Source organism: Melanerpes formicivorus, unplaced genomic scaffold, assembly GCF_026170545.1.
Source record: "Melanerpes formicivorus ecotype bairdi unplaced genomic scaffold, bMelFor1.0.p_v2 SCAF_2, whole genome shotgun sequence".
Lineage (NCBI taxonomy): Eukaryota > Metazoa > Chordata > Aves > Piciformes > Picidae > Melanerpes > Melanerpes formicivorus.
This window is the reverse complement of record NW_027142354.1, coordinates 46,121,534-46,122,085: the sequence shown is the minus strand read 5'-3', so window position 1 is coordinate 46,122,085 and position 552 is coordinate 46,121,534.

Here is a 552-nt window from a genome sequence, read left to right as displayed (position 1 = left end):
ACAGGTCTGCGCACGCAGGAGTTCTCATTCTAGGTAACTGAACAAGAGAGCATTGAAACTAGGAAAAAGTAATTGTTTCTATCTAAGCATGTCTGCTTCTTACTGCCACTGAGCAATTCCTTATTTGAAGGAATACTGACTGCAATTCCATCCTTCATTCCTGAGTACCTCCCCAGGTACATCTCCACCAATAACCTTTTCTTACTGTACAGATCAAAGAAAGATGATGTCATGCTCCAGATAGTGAGGTAAGTTGAAGTTTCTCTCAAGTGACTATTTTTGTTCTTTGGAGGGGGGATTGCCTGGGCTCCAGCTACAGAAGCAGAAACCAGTGTCTATGCAGATAGCATGTCAGCATTTTTATACAGCACAGTGTGCAAATATGCCAATATTTCTGTATGTAATTACAAGCAAATAGGGTCTGCAGGAGCTTACTGATGTGTAGCAGACAGAACATTTTCAACACTTTGGTGTGCTTCCTTGTTTACTTATTTATACTCAGACAAAGGAAGTGGTAAGGCTGAATAGCTGACGACTTTTCTCAGAAGAGAC